Source organism: Rhinatrema bivittatum, chromosome 6 (assembly GCF_901001135.1).
Source record: "Rhinatrema bivittatum chromosome 6, aRhiBiv1.1, whole genome shotgun sequence".
NCBI lineage: Eukaryota > Metazoa > Chordata > Amphibia > Gymnophiona > Rhinatrematidae > Rhinatrema > Rhinatrema bivittatum.
Genome location: NC_042620.1, coordinates 72551134 through 72573509, shown reverse-complemented (window position 1 = coordinate 72573509; position 22376 = coordinate 72551134). Strand labels below are relative to the sequence as shown.

Below are 22376 nucleotides of genomic sequence, written 5' to 3'. Positions count from 1 at the left end.
GCACAGTATAAAAAAAGATCAGTTAGAGAGATAAGTGGGTCCTTCCCATTCAAACATTGAACATGACGGATAATGTTTTAAACTGTACTCGCCAGCGAATCTATTTGGAGTAAATGCAACTTGATCAGAATAGGTGTAGCATGACCCCTAGATCTTGTATCTCTTAAAATCTTTGTGGCCATATTTTGGAGGAGCTACACAGTAACCTCTTGTATAGAGAGTTGCATTAATCATGAGCAGAACTGATTACATGTAAAATGGTGGCTAAATCTGCCCTAGACTGAAATGATCACTGCTGACTAATATATCACAGAGACATAGATGACGACCTTATGCCAGAAGATATTGACACAAACTCCATCTTCACATTGAAAAAGCTATACAAAATGCTGTATTTTACTTGAAAATATATATTCCTAATCGTGTTATGAGAATGAATAGTTGAACAGATTAACATGTTTAATCCAGTTTCAAGTTGTTAATGGCCAGAACTCCACAACAAAATCACACCCCATAGCTATCTGATCGGGATACCAAACAGTAACAGGTATGAAAACCGAGCTACTTTCTCGTCCCCTGGGATTTGAGTGTTCGACTGGGAAGAAGGGGAAATAATGCTACTCAGCACTAGCTGCCCCTTTAAGGATCCCAGGGGGAGCAGGAACACATGGACGTTACTGTCACTGGTCCATGTGTAACTGGCTGTGGAAATGTGTTCTCACAAAATTGTCCTTTGCTAAATCCCACATTAACGTGGGAGACAAAAAGAGCATTAAAAACCACATTAAAGCAGACTGTTGATGCTCTAGTAAAGAGGTCCCTAATTAATCTATTTCCCTGTTAAGTGGGTGAAGCTTTACCCACTTCTATAATACCTCAAGATACATAATACAACAAGGAGTCTATTCACTGGATATAAATTGTGTACTGCTGACAGTGTAAAACAGAGCCAAGATAAAATATGCAAGAACAATGTACATTCATATACTACTTGGACAGGCTTCCTGAGTGGATGCTTTTAGATTTTCTTTCATACAGAGAAAAAGAAAAATTAACTATGACATCACACCTCTCAAAGTTCAACTGCACAATTAACATCTGCAGACCAACAGTCAGAACATTTCAATTATTTCACAATTTTTTAGGGTTTTTTGGTGTGTGGAGGGCAGGTGCCTGTGGATTTCAGAAATCAAAGCAAATCTCCATAAGGTATGGAGTGACGAATGCAGTCATTGTAGAAGAATACACAGACATATCAACCAAACTAAATGAAAAGCAAAAACTGGAAAAATTTAACATGGTGTGGGACTAGAAATTGATCTGCTGTATTCAAATATCTTAGCATGACCAGCACAATTTATAATAAGCAGGCTCTCAGATGGCCTTGTAAATTTGCATTGTGCATCCCTTAGGTCAAGAGTGGCCAAATTCAATCCTGAAAAGCTTCAGACAGGTCTGGTTTTCAAGATAACCACAGTGAAAATGCACGAGATTGATTTGCATGCAAATCCATCTCATACATATTCTTTAAGTATTTTTTAGATCTGTTTGTGGCTTTTAAAGGCCAGAATTGGCCATTCCTGTCTTAGGCACTGGCAGAATTAAATAGTATAGAGCAGTGAGTACAAAAAACATGCTTAAGTATCCCATAGCCAGTCAAGGTTTGTAGGATTTCCATGCATGAGATCTATTTACATATAGAGGAGGCAGTACTTACAAATAGGTCTCATGTATATTCATTGTGAATATCCTGATACCCCCTGCTGTACTGCCATTCATTTATAGCATGTGTCTGTTTGCACAAAGGCATACGAGAGAATAAGGGTAACATTTATTTAGATTGCAGGAAGACAAATCCCCTCAGGTACTGGGGAGGTTACAGTACATCTGCACACCTTTCCTGTCTACCTTGGTGGGCAACTTCAGAAGTCACCACAACCCACCTCAGGCATGGGCTGCTGCTACCCCACGCTCCTCGAGCAGCTAGCCAGGTACTGGGGAGATTGCAGTACATGTACATACTTCTTCTAGCTACATTGGTAGAGTCCAGAGGAAACCCCAACTCACTTGGGCTTCCACCAGTAGGCCAGGACATGTTTATCATAGCATTACCTCAGATCAGTAGATTGTTTCTCTCTCTCTATTTCCAATGGCTCTACTACATCTACTCTTCTTCATGCTTTTCCCAGTTTTATTCTCTGCTATAAGCTACCAACATCAAGACTACTGTCCTTATTTCTCTACATTTTTCACTTCACCAGCCATTCTATTGTCTACCCTTTCCACTGCTCTTGAATTTCAACGATTCCTCTGATCCAGCCATTTCCACGCTCCCTGAGAGCATCTCATCCTCATCTTACCTCCACCTCTCTTCTCTGTAGTCTCGTGCTCCTCCTCCTCTCAGCTAGGGATATCAATCCCAATCCTGGGATCCACCTATTCACCCCACTACCTCTTGCTGTCATTTATTGACACCTGATAATGCCCCTCCTTTCTCACTGACCTATTCCTGGCTTTTGTTCTTCATTAAACCATCTTTCCCCTTCCTTTATTCTTGGGGAATTTAATCTCCATGCTGATGACCCCTCTAAATTCTTATGCCTCAAAACTTATTGCCTTAATTTCTTCATTTGATTCCCAATTCTTCTCTTCCACTATCTCACCAGCATGGCTACTGCCTTGTCCTTTCTTCAAACTTCTATGTCTCAGACATCTCACCCTCAGTTCTTCCTCTCTCAGATCATCTGATAAGTTTCATATTAAACCACCCTCCCACACAGCCTTGTCTAGTCATCACTAACATCTTCAGGAATCTTTATGCTATTGGCACTTGTATCCTCTCCGCTTCTCTCTCATTCCTCCTCTTCTCCACGCAGGGCTAGCGCAAGTATAAGGCAGGACTAGGCAGTTGACCACGGTGATGGAAGTGGGAGGGGCGGTGTAGGGGCACACAAGGGCGCCATTTTTCAAATGTGCCAAGGAGTTATGATAGCGGCAGCAGCTGGAGGTTTGTTGAGCGGGAGAGGAGGTGCACGATTTGGCAGTGCAGGGTGGTGGTAGAGAAGAGAGAATGTGCCACATGACCCTGTGATGTCACTGCCTAGGGCGACAGCAGACACTCGCATCAGCACTGCCTCCACTACATTGTCCGAAGCAATTTAGTCTTATATCATATTCTCCTCTACTTTAGATACTCTTGTCCCTCCCCTTACCTGTCCAGTGTAAGGCATGCTAAACCCAAGCCTTCATTCACCCCCAGAATTTGATTCCTATGTTACTGTGGCATGCCAACCTCATATATTTCAGATTCATGCTTTCCTCCTCCTAGTCTGCTACTGTTCTTGCTTTTGCCAAGCAAGACTACTATATATCCATCTGACAAACTCTCTTGCCTCCAGCCCTCACCATCTCTTTGCCACACTTTGAATTCCCTCCTCAGAATGCTTTTGCCTCCCACCACCACTTCGCTCTCTGTCCAGACTATGACTGAATACTTCCATGATATGCTTCACAAAATTAGTTGACTTCTCAACTATGTTCCTCTACCGCCCCCTCTCACGCTTCACCCCTTCTTCTTTTGGCTCTTGCCACTCTCTCCTCCTTTTCTGAAATTACAATGGAGGACACAGCCCATCTTCTCTTTTCCTCCAAACTCACTACTTGTTCCTCTGACCCCATTCTCTCCCCCCCCCTCCCAGATCCTCAGTCTATTTCTTCAGCAGTCATCCCTTCAAAATGTCATATCTGCAGCCCATTACTTTCCACTGCAACTGTTCCCACTGCCTTCAAACATGCTATTAATCATCACCCCCACCCCCTCCCTGACAGATCACATAAAATGTAAGGTGGTCTGGCACCCAATGATGGGGGTCTCTATATGTGTGGTTCCGAACAAAAATGTCAATTAGGGGTGCTCAAACCAGTCCTTGGGTCCTTCCCAGCCAGTCAGATTTTCAGGATCTCTCTAATGAATATACATGAGATTTATTTGCATGCACTACCTCCTATGTATACAAATATTTCTCATGTATAGTCATTAGGGATATTCTGAAAACTCAATTGGCTTGGGGGGGAGGGGGGGGGGGAAGGACGCCTGAGGACCAGTTTGAGCATCCCTGGTCAGAGGCAAAGGTCAACACTATTCAGCTGGATAGGGAATTCTCTCGCTTTCCCCTCTGCAGCTCTCTGGAGTTTCCCATCCTGGATACACAACTCTGAGCCATCCCCCCTTGAAGAAAAACCAGAGTCTCACACCACCAGATATATTCAAACAATCACAAACTTATTTCTGGGTAGGTCAGTGGTCACAATTTAAGAACAAGTATTGAAAAAAAGGGTAGAATTAGTACGCAAGTATCTACAGCTAACTGTAAAAGATGGAGCAGTAACCAGATAAAACAGAAATGGACAATGGGTTTTTATTCCACTATATATTTTTATTCCATAACCCAGAGGAAGACCAGAAATTATTCTTCTCACTCCCTTTCTACCCCTGCTCAGAACCAATTGCATCAGTCTCTTCAGTTCATACATAGTGGATCTAGACTCCTCCCTAGATCCCTTAACTAACTTCAGTATCTGTGCGAAGATGTACTCATTCCCCTGAACAGGAAACCTCTTCCCCAGTCTTCCAGGAATTTGATATCTTTGCTCTGTCTAACTTCCAAATTTTCTTTCCAATCAATGGACAAGGATTTCCCTAATATCCCCAGCTCAGCCCACTGGAAAGCTTCTCATTTCTCAGACTTCCCATCTTTGGCACCTCGGATTCTCCTCCTTCGGGACCCAGAATGAGTCCCCTATGTGTTTCCCCTTGAAGCAACTCACTCCCACAACCTCGAGCCCTTCCCCTTGAGAGGTAAAGCTCCGAAAGAGCCCTCTCCTTAGAGAGAGACATTCTGAGCCGAGCAGCCCTAGATGGGGGTGCTGCAGCCTTCCCCAAAACTCCCCCTGCCAAAATGTGGAACCAGACTTATCTACACCCAATAACACACCCTCTTCTATAGGATCCCCAACTCGCCCCCTTACAGGAGACATCATGAGTAACCTAATGGACATTCTATCCAGAGCTCTTCTCATTATGAGATAACACTGGAATCTTTCCCTTAAACTCTGCCTTCTAGTGTCATAACAGTATTTATTTATTTGATTTATATTCGACTTTTCAGCACTTCAAAGCAGATTACATTCAGGTACTGTGTTTCCTTAACACCCGAGGACTAACTGTCTAAGGGCCATATTTACCAAGGCTTTTCTACCATTCTGTATCTATGGGGAAAAAAAGTTTAGTAAATGAGGTAAAGTGACTTGCTCAAGGTCACAAGAAGCAGCAGAGGGGATTTGAACTCTGGTCGCCCTGCTTTGTAGCCCACTGCTCTAAGTACTAGGCTATTCTCTCCACAATGTATCTGCCTACTACATTCAAAAACTTTATCAACCCAATACAAGATCTCAGAAACAAGTCAAAGGCCTCCCCCGCCCAGACTTCTTCCAAGGCCACTCTCCTAAAACATAAAGGCCCATTTTGTTGACCCCATCATAATGTGATCACACCACTTCCCAAAAAACTCTCACTGGACCCTACCTTCCCTGCTATCATACAATCTCCCTCTCCACTTTCACATCCAAACTATTTACCTTAGAGAAGAGAGAAAGGAACAGGAAAGATTCAGCTACCCTAAAAGTACTGGGAAGACCCAGGGTGGAAGGGTACCTGTCCCAGGGGCTGGCATGTGCATGCACGTGTTAGGAGGAGAGATTGTGTTGGATGTTTTTGGACTTTATTTGCTGGAGGGCACTATCCACCTTTCCTGCCATCAGTTTGCAGTATAGACAATTTTGAACAGTTTTGGATTGCAGAGTAATTTTTTGGTCTAACTAGTGTTCAGAAGAGCCCTATAGTGACCTTGAAAAGACTGTCTTAGACTGTTCATTAGGCCTTGTGTAGCCGTGGCCCTTCCCCATATGTCTCCATGCAAGAGAGTTGACTAGGGCGGGGACTACACATCCAAACATCAGCCCCTTTACGCACACAAAATACTGCTCCCTCCCTCATTCCCAGCTCTCTTGCACACGCACACACACACACCCCCCACCAGCTGACCCTCTCTCATCCTGCAGTCTATCTTCTCAAAACACCCCACCCCATGATCTCCATATAGTCCCTTCTAATCTCCCCAAAATGATCCCCCTTTACAGCTCTCTGCTCCAGGCTCGTCTATCCCCCCTCCTGTTCCTGAATGAAGGGCTGGATTAGGGAACAGATTAGCTCTTGTTTGTTCTCTGTCTGCTCCAGGCTCATCCCTTCCCCTTCTATTTCTTGCACACTGCCAGGGAAAGAAGGGGACTGAATCAGGAAGCAGAGTGCTGATCTCTGCTGAATGAGAGTCAGCACAGCTGGAAGGCAGCAGAGTTATAGCCAGCCTGCTGCCGCCAGACTTCTGCTGCCCTAAATAGAGGCCTAGTGACAAATTCAGACGTGTGCCCTATTGGCCTGATTTTAAAAGGGCCACGCATGTAAATTTTGGGGGTTGTGCGCATGGCCCTGTTACGTGCAGAAGTGCCAGGCCCTGCAAAAGGGGTGGGTCAGGACAGTGCCGTTAGCCGCTGTCCCAGGGAAGCACACGTCGGCAGCTGTCTGGCGCATGGAGTCTACCGCTGCTCCGAAGGAGCAATAAGATAAAACATTTGAAAAAAAATCTTAGGGGTCGGGGAGGAAAGGGGAAAAGGTAGGAAGGTTAGATAGCGGTATAGGGAGGTTCCCTCCCAGTCCGCTTCTTAATTGGAGCCATCTGGGAAGGAAGTGGGGAAGCCCTACTCACATCGCCGCACATTGCTTTGTAAAATTCAACCCCCCCCACCCCCCCGCGCATGCGAGTCGCAGGCCACCCGCACATGCACACGTGGATTGCAAAATCCAGTACGCATGTGCGCACAGCCATCTGATTTTATAACATATACGCACCGGCATGTGCATGTTGTAAGCATTGGTGCATCCGTGTGCGCGCACCAGGAACCGTGAGCACACGGACGCGCGCAGGTCTTAAAATCGCCCCCTATATACTTGTCTTGAGTAGACTGGAAGCTCTATTGAGAAGGGACTGTCATTTGTTTTTGTTCAACAATGTGCATGTCAAGTAGCGCTACAGAAGTGATCAGAAAGACTAGCAGTAAAGTCTGCTCATGCTACAAATAATGTACATGGTATTTACGCAGTGACATTCTCCTAGAAAGAAATAGAATATTAAAAATGTTTGTCATCCACTACTAAAACATACAAATCAAATGTTTTCTCTTGATGCATACAGTAAAAGCAAAAACAGAAAAACGATGAAACATTTACTGCCAAGCCCACTTATTCATCCAGTTTTTCTTGAAATTAGCAGTTAACCCATTTCGTGTCTATAGGCAGAAGGCTTAATTCACAGGGCCTGTATCAGTGCTGCTCATACTGGTCCTCAGGCCCTCCCCTAGCTAGTCTGGTTTTCAGGTTATCCTGAATGAATACACATGAAATACATTTACATACTTTGGAGGCAGTGCTTGAAAATTGCTCTTTTGTGTATTCACTCAGAATATCCTGGAAACCTGTCTGGCTAGGCAGGGACAAAGGACCAGTTTGGGCACCACTGCCCTGAATCTCTCTTCTATGCCTGAACTGTGCATACTGCAGCCACAGCATAGGTGAACCAAAAAGGAGCACTCAACCCTTATAGCAGGGCACTTCTACGTTATTATAAGAATCCTACAACCTACAAAAGATACATAAGCCACAGTTTTAATTTGAAAAACAAATCCTGATATATTAAGAACAGAACATAAGATATGCCATACTGGGTCAAGACCAAGGATCCATGAGGTCCAGCAGTGGCCAATCCAAGTCACAAGAATCTGGCAAGTACCCAAGCATTAAATAGATCCCAAGCTACTATTTCTTATTAACAGCAGTTTATGGACTTCTCTAGGCACTTATCCAAATCTTTTTTTAAACCCAGTTACACTAATTGCCGTAACCACATACTCTGGCAATGAATTCCAGAGTTTAACTATGCATTGAGTGAAAAGGAATTTTCTCTGATTTGTTTTAAATGAGCTACTTGCTAACTTCATGGAGTACCCCCTATCTGAAAGAGTAAATTACCGATTTACATTAACCTGTTCAAATCCTTTCATGATTTTGTAGACCTCCATCATATCCCCCCTCAGCCATCTCTTCTCCAAGCTGAACAGCCCTAAACTCTTTAGCCTTTCCTCATAGGGGAGCCGTTCCATGCCCCTTATTTTGCAGACGCATAATGGGTGAAATTAGAACTGTAAGAGAACCAAATAAACTATACAAATAAATCAATAGGCATTTTAGTGTTCATAGCAGGTAAGTTATTTGCATACCTCCATCACCTCACACTCTGATGCCTCCCAACCCCCAATTCCTCTCTCCCTTAAGAACATAAGAACATAAGAAAATGTCATACTGGGTCAGACCAAGGGTCCATCAAGCCCAGCATCCTGTTTCCAACAGTGTCCAATCCAGGCCATAAGAACCTGGCAAGTACCCAAAAACTAAGTCTATTCCATGTTACCATTGCTAATGGCAGTGGCTATTCTCTAAGTGAACTTAATAGCAGGTAATGGACTTCTCCTCCAAGAACTTATCCAATCCCTTCACCCCTTCCACTCTGATCCCCAGGTCCATGTCTCTCCCCTCCCTTTTCCCCTCCAACCTCATCAACAGGAAGAGAGTAGAGCTCTGCCTGCCCACATTTGCATTTCAGTCATTTATTCACCTTGGGACAGCTGCCCCTCTCACCCACCCATTATGATCCTGAATGAAACCCCTTAGTACGGACTGAAGGTAACAAAACGGGAAGACCACGGATGCACATCAGTCTGGTTCACAGCATCAAATGAATGTAAATCCATATTTAACAAATATTCATCGTGGTGAAACTGAAGACTAGAACCGGTTTGTGGCCCTTATGGACCACATTTGTGCGCCCATCCTTCGGCACACGTGGCCAAAGAAGTGTTGCATGCTCTTTCGGTTATCTGCAGTCACCAGGTGGCAACAGTTCAAGCACGCAACATGCAAGTTGCAGGCTAAATTCCCAGTTCCTTCTTTTGCCAAGCTAAGCAGAGCTGGACATAGTTCCAGTTTTAATTATTACAAATTCAACAAAAACTACATTTTAAGTTGCTGGGATGGGAGAGCTGGGAGGAGTTCTGGTCTCCTCATTGTCCCTTGAACCCTATGGTATGCTCCTAACGACACAAGACATGCCCATGTTTGCACAGCATGCTTAATGCACACAGAAACCAGTTACTTTATAACTTTTTCAGTAGACCATGGAACTTAATTATTCCTACTGCAAAATGTATATTGTTTGCAGAAAGCTCAGATATTTCATAGTGCAAGACTAAGCTAAAATTCAGCTTCAGCGAGGCATGACATTTGAGGCTCTTGGAGAGGCCAGGTCCATCTTCTTTTATTAGGAACTACAAAAGGTACAAAGATTCTTCCAGATACTTTCAGTTTGTTTGCACAGGCTGAAAACAGTATTTCAGATTTCCAAGGCTTATATTACGTTTACGATGCCAGTGGTTCCCACCCCAGTCCTTAAGGCCCACCCAGCTCATCTGGTGAATATGCATGGAATATTAACATACTTACATTAAATTGTATGCAAATACACTGCATGCAATTTCATTGTGGATATCCTAAGAAAAGTTGGATACAGAGTCACTTGCTCCTTGTTATGAAGAATTAGAATTCTTGCAGACACCCCAATACTTCCTGCTGCTTTCTGAGAGGAAGCAGTAGTGCTGGAACAAGGAGGGAGTGGGCAGAATTCAGTCATGGTTACTGTCACACTCCACCCCTGAACGTTTAAAACTGGGAGGGTCAGGGCCCCTTTTTAAGGAATATCCTGGCAGGGTTGTTAATGTCCCTTCCCCACCCCAGAAGGCAGCCCCTATCCCTCCTGCTGACTCATTCCATGGCTTCCAGCTGCTGCTGCAGTAGTGCAAGCAGAAGGAAGTCAAGCATGGGGACTTATGAAGCCCGCCCCCCGCTTGCTCAGCAGCCTGCCTCCCACAAGGAAGTCAGATGGGAACAGGGTCTGAGTGGGCCCAGGCTCAGTGAATTCCCACACTGGCTCTCTGCTTTTGCCGCCACCACCACATTTGAAAGCCAATAAGTATAGAGGGAGAGGGCAAGAGAGAGGGAGCCTTAAGTTGCACGGAAAAAGCATAAGAGGGAGAGGTGCAAGGACAAGGATATGATGCCAGCTCCAACCCAGACCCTCTGGCCATGACCCCACTGACATTTACATAGGTTTTGGCATCTTTTGAAGGGAAATACTGATCAGTGTGCATTAAAGCATTAATAAACTCAGTTTGAATGTTGCTTATTACTTTTTCCTATCTTTAACCTGGGAACTAATACCTTGTTCTATTTATTAGAGCTAATCCTGTAAGACAGAGAAGATGAGTTTACTAACCAATGAACTAAAAGTCTGACATGCTCCAGAGACGATAACGCAAGTTCTCAAGAAAACAAGTTCTTCTCAAGAAAACAGTCTACCAGAGCCACAGAAGGGAGACTGTAATGTCTCGAACAAAAAGACATTTAAAAAAAAAAAAGGACTAATCTCCTGAGGAAGGTGTGGAGAAGGGATATAAATTCACTTCATCTCTGGTATCTGCTTTGGTCATTTGGAACGTTCTTTTCATAAAGAAAATAAGAAATGCCATGCTAGGTCAGACCAATAGTCCCATTCAGATGGAGACACTCAAGTCTATCTGGCTAATAATGGTTGATGGATCCTGTCCACTAGGAACTTATCCAAACCTTTTTTTTTTTTTTAAACTCCGCTATACTACTAGTTTTGACTATATTCTCTGGCAGCAAATTCCATAGTTTAATTAAGTGTTGAATGAAGAAAAACTCTCAAATTTGTTTTAAATCTGCTACTAGTTTGTTTCATGGAGTATACCCTGGTTCTAGTGCTATCTGAAGAAAAAAAAATAAAGAGTAACTAACCACTCCTTAAACTTGATTTTATAAACATCCGTCATCTCTTCTCCAAGATGAAGAGCCCAGATATGTTATTTTATTACATACTTTACCTCTGGACTGAGCTATTGATTACCGCATCAACGATAATGTTTATGTGAATACAAGTGAATATTGCAACTACATGTAAAGATATCCAGTTGGCAACAGCAAGCCAGCAGATATTAAATGGGACAAGTGTATGGGGTTTTTTTTTTGGTTTTGTTTTTAAGGGATCCTTTTTTCTTCTTCAAACAAAGAAGCATCCCTACATAGGGCTGCTCTGACACTCAGGGGCAGGATACAAATTCTGCAGTTATTCCAGATCAACAACGAGCAACCATCATAACTGAGCCACCTACATGCAGATCAGTGATTAGATGCTTCCAGTGATATCCCTCAACTTGTGCCCATGGCAATTCACTAATCAACACAGGACGTAACTAAGAATCTAACACCCCTGACATGCCTTCACAGTGAGTGGATTTAAGTGAGAGATGCATGTGTAACAGCTCCCACTCTTTTCTCACACAGACCAATGACCTCAAGCATAAAAATGAGAACTAGTAAGAGCAAGTGCAACAAGCTGATCAGAGCAATTGTTATGATATGATCAGAACCATCCTTTATACTTGTGTCCTCTATACTACACGATCATGGGGCTTTGTCCAAGTAGTATTTTATACCCAGTGTTTATACTGAACATGATCATATGCAAACATTAAATTACAACAGAGGCAGAAGCTAACTAAAAGTGCACTTCTGGAACTGGGAATAGCCTAGACGTTGGATAGGATCATGTGAAGGTCCAGAGCACTCATATTAGCTATAAAACACAGTAACATAATAGATGACCACAGGAGAAAGACCAACAGGCCCATCCAATCTGCCCATTTATTTCCATCCACACTGCGAAGGATATATTCAGCTGCCAGCCATAGAGTTTGAAAGATACCACTCCCTATCCAGGACAAGCTGTGTCTTCTTCCTTCTCAGTACTCCATCTTTTTTGTTTGCCCGTGTTAGAATTGTTTATGTAATTGGAAAATGGACTGATTCTCTGAGCTAGTAAAAGATAGTATTTCTTCATCAGTATTTGAATTGTGAGTTTGCAAAGGTCATATTACTTGATCTGTGAAGGTGAGTACTAGTTCCTGGGCAACGAGTTACTAGTTTGATCCCCGCCCTCCTGTCCACCTGTGTCTCATTTTGATATATAGATTATCACCTCCACTAAGAGGAAAGTCTTCAAAATAAGTCAATTAGATACTTAAAACATTCAATTGACCCTGATTTTAGTGATTGATTAATTTAAGTTCTGCTTGCTGTTCATTCACTGACATTATTCATCCATTTATCAAATTTAAAAACCATAGGATTTTAAAAGTCACCTAATAAATACATTTGAAAAAACTTAATCACATTTAACAGTCCTTAAATTGAGATATACCTACTCCTTAATCTTAAGACTTTCAACTCAACAAATTAAGATGTAGATAGAAGTCCAGCAACGAAATGGGGGCTATCCAGCCTATTGCAGAGTGTGCCTAATGACCTGCTGGTGAGAGGTTGCATGTGTGGACCTGGTGCAAAGAGCTCCTGGCTCTCAGAGAACGAGTCTGAGCTCTGGAGGCCAGAGTGGCAGACCTGGAGGAGCTGAGACAGAGAGGTATATAGAAGAGGTCTTCAATAGGGATGTGCATTCATTTGCAATGAAACAGGAAATAAAGACAATATTTCCTATTTTGTCGCATTTCGGGGGGGGGGGGCTGACGAAACGATAGGTAACCCATGAAATTTCGTGTGGTTTTCTTATCTTTTTTTTTGGGGGGGGGGGAGAAAGGGCACATTGGGGAAAAAACACAAACCCACCTCAACCCTTCAAATGTAATTGCAACCCCCACCCAAGATTTGCCGAAAGCCCTGGTGGTCTAACGGGGTCCCAGGAGCGATCCCCCCTTCTCGAGCCATCGGCTGCCACTAATCAAAATAGCGGTTCTTTGCCCTTACCATGTGACAGGGGCTACGCTGCCATTGGTCGGCCCCTGTCACATGGTAGGAGCAATGGACAGCAGGCCGATAAAGGCCAAACTGAAAGGTTCAGCCGAATCACATCTCTAGTCTTCAATAACATAGCAGAGTGGTCCCAACTCCTATCAGTCCTTGCGCTGCTTTGGAGGAACCTTTTGGGGAAGTGGAAACCTATTCAGAAGGAATGGGCTCTATCGTAACCAGAATGGAACAAGAATGCTGGCACTAACCTTTAAAAAGGAGATAGAACAACTTTTAAACTAGAACAACTTTTAAACTAGAACATGGTTTCCTCCAAACCATAGCAGTGCATGGTTTGGAGGAAAGTACCTTCAAAGAATACTGACAAACTAACAGGCCGAGACAGTAAATTTCACGGGAGAGCGGGCAAGCGCCATGATATTAAGTCGGAGGGTGCACAGAAAAGCAGTTTTTACTTCCTCAGTGCCGGCAGAAATTAACACCTACCTTTGGGTAGGTGCTAATTTCTTAAAGTAAAATGTGCGTCTTGGCTACTCATGACCCCGACTGGCCACTATCAGAGATGGAATGCTGGGCTCAATGGATTTTGGTCTGACTCAGCATGCATTTCTTATGTTCTTATCCGGAGCAGATTAGCATAAAAGGTCACCAATTTATTTCACATGCAGTGTCCCTTCCTTCACATGTCAATCCATAAAGCAGTTACCCATATATCTAGCCTCCTAGGTCCCCTGCATAGCCTATCAGAAACTTTACAGCTAACAGACCATTACTCTAAAATGAGAATAAATGAATATAGCTGTCTAAATCATGTTGAATGAATGTCAATTGTCTCATGTGCATAATGACTGATAGACCATTAGGAAATGCTATCTTATCAAGGGGACACTAATTTCTTACCCAAACAGAGAAGTAGATATTTTAAGTTAACAAGCTAAATATTATCTAGAAATCAAATTCCAGTTTTGCTAATGTTTAATTAAAATGCTTAGTATAATAAGTTTTACTGCTTAAATCAATACTGAAGAGCTGCTGTGTGCTGTGATGCATGTCGCCCTAATAAGCCAGGCCAGTACAGGATTAATAGAGAAGCTTAATACAGTCCTAGTTACCATAATATATCATATTTTAATTTACCCCTGGAAGTGTTACCCAGTGATAATTCACAAGGAAGGTTTCATCTTTAAAGCTGCTCTTTGAAAATGTCCATTCTAACTACATTTCCTTCACTCTGTACCCAGGTTCATGTTGTTTACTCCGTATTTCAGGAGCTGCATGGGCTGTGATCTCTCTGCTTCTTCCCAGGAGGTAGGAAGCCTTGTTACTGGGACTGGCCCTGAGAAGTTCTTGGAAGGCCGGTATTATTCGTCTTGCTTGATGACTACAATGCATTTGACACTCTCTCTCATAAGCTGCTGAGTCTTTTGGAATAGGAGGAGGAGTTTTAAAGTGGTTCCTGAGTGGATACAGCAGGTGAGGGCAGGTGACATTTTTTCAACCCCTACGAACCTTACCTAATGAATTCCTCAAGGATCGGCACTTAATATTTATTTGTACCTGCTGGGGTAACTCACTGAATCTTTTCATTTTCAGTATAAAATCTATACTGATGACATGCAACTGGAATTTGTTGCCAGAGGATGTGGTTAGTGCAGTTAGTGTAGCTGGGTTCAAAAAAGGTTTGGATAAGTTCTTGGAGGAGAAGTCCATTAATGGCTATTAATCAATTTTACTTAGGGAATAGCCACTGCTATTAATTGCATCAGTAGCATGGCATCTTCTTAGTGTTTGGGTAATTGCCAGGTTCTTGTGGCCTGGTTTTGGCCTCTGTTGGAAACAGGATGCTGTGCTTGATGGACCCTTGGTCTGACCCAGCATAGCAATTTCTTATGTTCTTATGTTCTTAGTTGAATAGGTTCCGACTCTCATGATTCGTTAATGTGTTTACACTTAGCATATTGAAGCAGAAATACAGATGCAAAGAAATAAACTAGCCCTTAATCTAAAAAAAATAAAATCCAGAAGTATTACAGGTTAGTCATGATGTCCCCTGAATATCTGCATGGTTTGCAGTTCAATAGCCAGTTATGTCCTTTTTAGACTCAAGTAAGATTTGGCCTTCATCCTTGATGCTTCCCTCTCTGTGTCCACAACTCAATTCTGTTAGAAAGTTTACATTTTACAAGTTCTGCCTGGGGCGCCGCCTTAAATTTATCTTACCAAATTTGTATTTTCACACTGTAGTGCCAGCCCCTGTACCCAGTACGTTTAGGTAAACCTACGTACAATGCGCTACAGTAATCTACGTGTTGTCTGCAGGCTCCACAACTAACACAGAATGAGGTTGCATGATTGATCACAGGAAGTCAACAGGGAGAGCATATTATTCTTTACGTGAAAAAACTTCAATGGCTCTCCATGGTCTCTAGAATTCAATTTAAGCTGCAGGTATTCATTTTTAATGCCACAATATGAGAGCTTCGTCTCCCTTCTCAGACTCTGTAATCCAGGAACAAGACGTCTACTTACTAGCCCTTCTTTTCATGAACTGAGATTGCAGATGTCCCCTACACAAGCATTTTCTGTAGCAAGTCCTACTTTTGGAATGCACTCATGCTAGAACTTAAAGGAGAAAGACTTGAAAACCTTTAGGGAAAAAAAATTGTAAACATTTATTTGAAAAGGCATTTTGTTAAATTTGAATGCTTATAGCTATTTGGATGAACTATTTAGCACAGATACGTTAGACAAATGAAGTCATGGGAGCAAGAGAGATGAAAGTATCTGCAATTTTTATTCTTATTTTTGTCTCATTAATGTTTTGTTTTAGTTATGAGTGTTTGTATTTTTATTGTAATCCTAGAGCAATGTGAAACTGAATGAGGCGTAATATAAATCTTAAAGACGTGCCAGGAGTGTGTAACACTGATGTCAGTCCCAACACTAGGCTCAAAGGCTACTGGAAAATAAAAGTGCTTTTTCCTACACTGAAATTTTAAATGTAACCTATACAAGAGCCATACATCAAATTGGCACCCTCCACTGGGATAATGCACTGCAGATAATTTACTCCAGCAAATCCCGAGCAGACGCTATCATTTGAAGACAGAAGAAAACCTACAAGGCTTGGGCCTGACCCTGGGCTGAGGCCCTGGCATTTATTCCTGGCTTCTGGGCTGGGGCTTGGCGTTGGGCCCTGGGCCTGCGTCAGGACCCAGCCTCTGGACTAAGCTCCAGCATCTGGTCTGGGTCTGTGCCCTGGCCTAGGCCAAGGCTTTGGGACTCAGCCCCCCGGCCAGGCCCTAGCATCAGGCCTGGACCTGGTTGTGGCATTGGATCACCAATGGAGAAGTTGTGTGGGGTCAGGAAATTTCCTGATCCTGGCAACATTTTTTGGCTAGGCATTGGGCCTGAACCTACACCAAGAGCCCAGCATCGCACTTGGGCGTAGACTGTGGCCCCTGGTCGGGCTGCAGCCTATGCCTAGGCAAGGCCCTGCCACCTGTGTTGCACTCGCGCGTAGGCCATAGCCACTGCTTTGGATGTCTGCCTATTCCCTAGATGAGGCCCTGGCATTGGGCCTAGATCCAGCGGGTGACTTATTTTTGATTTTCAAACGAAACAAGATTCTGACTTAAATTGTTTCATTTTTAAAACGGCCTGAAACGAAACAAGAAATTTTGTCATCATTTCCTAATTTGTTTCTCCCAAATGCACATCCCTATAAGGGATGGCGCTTTCTAGATGAAGAATCTGAAATTTCTAATCAGAACGAGATACCTACACCATAACGTCTATTTTTTGAGAACTCATAGCCCCTGAATACATTTGCTCAACACATCCAGGTGGGCTGTTTAAAGTCTAATGTTAGCAGGAATGTCAAATGTGCTACTTTATGTTACAGTTCCTGAATTCTCTACTCAGAAAGTAAAGTTCTTTATATTTTGCAAATTTTTACAATCTTATAAAGACCCGATACCGAGGTTTCCTTCATTTTGCAGACTTCTGCTTGCAGCTTTTGATTTAGGGTTAGAGTGGGATGGGGGGAAGAATCTGCCTCTCCACCATAGTACTTAAGAAAATCATTAAATTCTGGAACTAAGAACAGGTCTCTTCCCCAGCCGTCAAGGAGGTAGTGATAAGACAAAGAGAAAGAAAATGGTGTTTTCTACCTGGCTACTTGTCATTTAATAGCCGTGCATGGGACAAAGTAGAGAACCATTAGTCAGTGAGAGGCCCAGCTCTCAAAATATGTTTTTAAGTAGAGATAGCTATTACGGAAGAATGCGCAATTTCCAGGGATATCAACTGTCACTTACCAATTTGTTTATTTTAAATTATAACGTCAATGACACTAACACATGGAAATGTGCTAGTAAAAGGCTCTGGAAGTGCTCTTTAAAAAAACTAAGTCAGATTATAAAACAAGAGGTGTCTAAAATTAACAGTCTCAGTTTGTGGAATCAAAACGCAAAGAACACCATGCTGAAGCATTTGGGGCCTGACTAGGCTTTTCTTCCCTTAGCAACAGAATGGGGATAAATCAGGCTGAGAGTCATGGATTTCCAGATGTTATGTCAGTATAATTCTATTAGATGTCCTTATTCTGTGCTTGACTGGCAGCTTCCCACAAATCATCTCACTCCGGATGCAATAAATTCTTCATAACAAAACTCAGTCTCTGCCAACCAAATCAGAATCAAGATCCAGCAGACTGCACATGGCAGGAGAAGACTGCTACAACTTGAATAGTTGGAATAGTTTGTTTTGTTTAAATTCAAGTAACTTTTTAAAATGGTTTTGTAAACAAATTAAATACAAATTTTAATTTCCTAAGTCCTGTTAGGATCTGGTTGTAATTACATTCAGACAACTTTAGAGCAGGCCATGTAATGCGACTGCAGGAAAAATACCAGGCAACCATTAGGGACCTTTAGTTACATTGCATTGGAGAAAGCACCCAAAATCAGCAGGGCGGAAGCTGAAAAAAAAAAAAGAGCCAGTCTTTGTAACCTCAATATCATCACTATCTGCATAATAAACATGCAGAGAAAGGTAGAGAACCTGACATCTGCAAAAAATGTATCAGTGCAAGGAACAGCTGCACACTTACATGGGGATGGGTAGTGTAACCAAAGGGTTAGAGGCAAGAATTACCAGACGAGGTGAAACAGATTAGACTTCTCGCTCTCCCACTTACTGTGCGACCTTGATCAAACATTTTTCACTTAAACTTCTCTCTATGCTTGATCATAAATCTTCGGGCCCAAGACCATGTGGCAGAACAACATATTAAAAAGGCAGCAGCGTTCATACAGACCATGTCATAACAGACATCTCATTGTTTCACTAGAAGCTAATATTAGCATTCCACAAGCCAAGCAAAACGTCTTACTCTTCCCATTTTAATAGAAGAATGGCCTGTAAATTCCATGGCATATATTCTTGGTTTTTATTAAAATGTTTTGGATTTTTAAGAAGTGTGTGTGTGTGTGTGTTTAAATGGGAAGTTTAATCTTCCTGTTTTGATAGAGCAGGAGTAAGCAATTCTAGTCCCTTGAGTGCTGCAAACAGCTCTGGTTTTCAGGATACAGATAATGAATATGCATGAGATATATCTGCATACAATGGAGGCAGTGCATCCTCCCCAATTCATGGCTCAGACCTTACATTTGATCTTAAATAAAGAGGTGATCAAATAAAGGTAACTGGCTACAATCAAGTATAAGGTTTAAAATCTAAGTTGATGGCCAGCCCTCTTTTGGTCTTTTGATTGAAAACAGAGAGGAGGAATTAATACCCTGCCCATGAACCAAACTGGAGGTTTAATCCTCCCGTTAAAAAAAAGTATAGATAACTAGGCACAGTGACCTTTGCTTGCAGTAACATAGTGAAGGATCTGCACATACAATACAAGAAATTACTATAAATAGGACTCGTACCATTACAATGAAATCCATGGGATTACTGTGAGTCACGCTGCCTTTCAAAGGTATATCCACAAGGTTACAGTCTAACTGGGGTGGGAAAAGGAAGGGCAATATCACGTGTCCATTATAAATAGATCCATGATTTAATCTCAAGTTTAAAGTTTGACTGAACACTAACTTTGTTCGGAGTTCCATTTCTGAGTTTAAAAAGGATTTAGATAAGTCCATAAATAATTATTAGCCAGGAAGATGAGTAAAGCCAAACCTTATCCCTGGGAGTGGGCAACAAGGAATGGATCTATCTCTTTAGGATCTGCCAAGTTCCTACTAAAGATCTGGTCTGGCCACTGTCAGATGCTGGGCTCAATGCAACCTTGGTCTAACCCAGCACAGAAAATGTGCTATTTTTGTTGCCGCTACTTGAGGCAGGAGGACAAGAATAACTTCCCTGCCTTGCTTCAGTAGGATGCAAAGTAAACCCCCCACCCTGTTAGGCCTTGATCACATACTCCAGCAACAAATTCCAAGTGAAGAAATACTTTCACTTCTTCATCTTATATGTACTACCCATTAGTTTTAGAGAGTGTCCCCTAATCTTTGTACTATCTGAAAGTATAAATAACCATTCCCTATTTACCTGTTCCACCTCACTCATGATTTTATAATCCTCTATCATAACCCCTTCTCAGTTGTCTCGTCTCCAAGCTAAAGAGCCCTAATTTGTTTAACCTTTCCTCATAAGGGAGCCTGTTCCATCTGCTTTATCATGTTTGCTGCCTTTCTCCGTATCTTTCTTTTCTGACAACCAATCTCCAAGCAACCATGAAGTCAAAGCAAAAAATTCTAACAGTAGTTTCTGTGTCTGTACAGGTAGCACTGCTGCCAGAATGTGGCACAGCAACCAAAGACTAGTCCCCACCTTTTTCCCTCTATTTCTCTATAAACAATGGCACTAGTCTGTTATTCTTAGCTTATTGATACAGACTCTGCTCTCTTCCTCAGAATCTTCCCTTCTTAAAATTTTCAACATGGTAATACAGTATTTTTACATTAACTGAGGGAAAGAAATGAAAATTGCTCAAAATAAAAAAATATACCGTATTTTTCGCTCCATAAGACGCACTTTTTCCCCCCAAAAGTGGGCTGAAAATGTATGTGCGTCTTATGGAGCGAATATTAAAAAAAAAATAAAAATCTAACAAACCCCCCCCACCCTCCTGACTCCCCCAAGACCTGCCGACAATTTACTGCAACCCCCCACCCTCCTAACCCCCCCAAGACCTGCCGACTTAATTTACTGCAACCCCCCCCCCCCCAAGACCTGCCAAACGTCCCTGGTGGTCCAGCTGGGGTCCAGGAGCGGTCCGGGAACGATCTCCTGGGCTTCGGTCGTCGGCTGCCAGTAAACAAAATGGCGCCGACGGCCCTTTGCCCTCACTATGTCACTGGGACCGACCGCTGTCGGACCACCAGGGACGTTTGGCAGGTCTTGGGGGGGGGTTGCAGTAAATTAAGTCGGCAGGTCTTGGGGGGGTCAGGAGGGTGGGGGTTGTTAATTTAAAGGGTTGGGATGGGGGTTTTTTTGGAGGGGAGGGGTTCCCAGAGAAAGAAAAGTTTTCTGATCTGGGGAGTGGACCGAAATGGCCCTCCCCAGACCCGAAAACAAAATGGGGAGGAAAAAAAAAGCTATGCACTCCCCTAATTTGCTCCATAAGACGCCCAGACGCAGAGCCGGTTTAGCACAAATTTTTTTTTTTAATTTTCCCCCTCTGAATCCTAGGTGCGTCTTATAGTCAGGTGCGTCTTATGGAGCGAAAAATACGGTATATTTATTCTGCAGAAATTAATTCAGAATTCTTAGACAGAGCATGGCACAACTGTGCTGCCATACCAACCATGAGCATCTTAACGGGATGCAAAAATCATGGCCACCCGTGTGAAACTAGATAAAGACAACTAGTACACTGAAAAGTCCAGGAAGGAAACAGATGAAGACAAAGTGGGGATTTAAAAATAAGTTTTTTTGTTTTTTTTTTAAATATGTATTTAATGAGGGCTACTTAACCTCCCATCAGTGAATGAAAGCATACAGATCAAGAATTTTTTTCCTTGTAGAGATTTGCATTGAAACTATATATTAAAAAACCTGTACACCAACCAAAAAAGGAACTGTATTTAAAGAAAATCCAAAGAGATTAAGGATTAAGAACATAAATGCCATGCTGGCTCAGACCAAGATCCATTGAGCCCAGTGGCCAGTCTGGGTCCAAATAACCCAGTTTTCATTAAGTAGATCTATTTCTTGCTGCTCACTCCCAGGAATAAGGGTTTTACCTAGTTTACTTGGCTAACAGCATCTTATGGATTTTTCCTCCAGGAACTTGTCCAAACTTCTTTTAAACCCCACCTTGACCACATCATCTGGCAACATATTCCATAGGCTGAGTGCACTCTGAGTGAAAAAAAAAAATTTCTATGATTTGTTGTAAATCTGCTTGTGTAATGTTTTGGCCAACTATGGGATGTCCAGCAACCAGCCGCACTTATCCCCATCTTTGTGGTTCAGATACCACCAAGACACTGTCCTGCTGCGTCAGCCCGGGGCTTCCTAGGATGAATTTACACTCTCACACCAGCGCACAAATCTGTGCGCACAAGTAACAGTTCAACCCTCCAACAAATTCCTTTGCGAGATCTAAGCACACTTTCCCAGCAAGTCTTGCTTACCCTCCCCATTAGATGCAGCTCTAACATAACTTTCACTTTCTAATTAAACAGATATGGTGCTTTGCTTTCACTTGCAATCTTTTGGTCACCATTTAAACATTAAAATGCATGGACCTATTTTGCACTGCAGATAGTCACAGATTCTCGTTTACCCCGGCACCAAATCTCCTCTCAGACTTCTGCAGAGAGTCGGGATCCGCATCTGCCAGCAATATCATTCTGAAAGCGCAGAGTCTCCTGAAAACGGGCTGTGCTCTATGCAAAGTGTACATTACCTGGCCACTGATATTCTCTGTGGTGTGCTGAGCAACCACTTAATATCAGAATATCCTGGCTTATTAAAGGCCACCTCTTGTGATTTTACTGTATTTTTAAACTTGTTGGGCTGCATTCTGTATTTTATGGTAGCCAGAGTGGCACTTGAAAATTTTAGTTAACCGTAATTGCTCTTAGACATCAATAATGCCCAAAATGTTGTTGTTTTTTTTTACCTTTTGTTGAAGCAGCATTTCAGCATACCCAATAAGACTATGACCGTATGCAATACATCATTTCAAAAATTACTTCCTTTGTCTCTGTCAGGGCTGTTTAGGCAGCTGCGCTCCTGAAGGCCTCTAACCTTCTGGGCACTGCTCACACACTGAATCCCCCACTAG

At 42.6% G+C, this 22376-nt stretch overlaps 1 protein-coding gene across 1 annotated transcript in view; it reads right to left on the bottom strand.

Annotated features, from left to right (window-relative positions):
* The window catches only part of KIF5C (kinesin family member 5C), a 269359-nt gene that overhangs the window by 5039 nt on the left and 241944 nt on the right, over nucleotides 1-22376 (bottom strand). The gene's annotated exons all lie outside the window — the stretch shown is intronic.